The sequence below is a fragment of the Stegostoma tigrinum genome, unplaced genomic scaffold (genome assembly GCF_030684315.1).
Source record: "Stegostoma tigrinum isolate sSteTig4 unplaced genomic scaffold, sSteTig4.hap1 scaffold_185, whole genome shotgun sequence".
NCBI lineage: Eukaryota > Metazoa > Chordata > Chondrichthyes > Orectolobiformes > Stegostomatidae > Stegostoma > Stegostoma tigrinum.
The window spans coordinates 398,392-398,939 of NW_026728125.1; positions in this window are offsets into that span (position 1 = coordinate 398,392).

The following is a 548-nucleotide window of genomic DNA, read 5'->3' on the forward strand; positions in this document are numbered from 1 at the left end:
CATTTATTTTATTTTAAATGTGCCAGTGCTATCCAAGCCATGCAAGGCTATGGGCCAGGTGTTGGAAATGAGGTCAGAACAATTCAGTGCTTGTTCTTGACTGTCACAGAATCTGTCAGCTTAAGAATGTATTTCTCCTGTATTGTAGACTACTGAGGTGCTTAGCTATCCACTAAACCAAGGTTAACACTGATCTAAAACTAAACTGGGTCAGTCATATAATCAGCAGTAGCCAGGTCCATAGTGCAAACCACCCTGCTGTGGGACAGAGTAAGGCAAATCCAAGTGAGCGAGTGTGGTTGGAGACCCATTCGTTGGGGGCATAGATTCTGTCGCCACATTTGAGACACCAGGGCCGCGTGTTGCTTCCCTGGTGCAAGGTCAAGGGCATCTCTGAGTGGTTGCAACAAATTCTTAAAGGGGAGGGTGAGCAGCCAGAGGCCACGGGGCATGTTGGTACCAATGACATCGGCAGAAAGAGGGATGACATCCTGCGGACTATGTGCAAGGAGTTAGCAAAGAGGCTGAAAGGCAGGACCGAGAGGGTA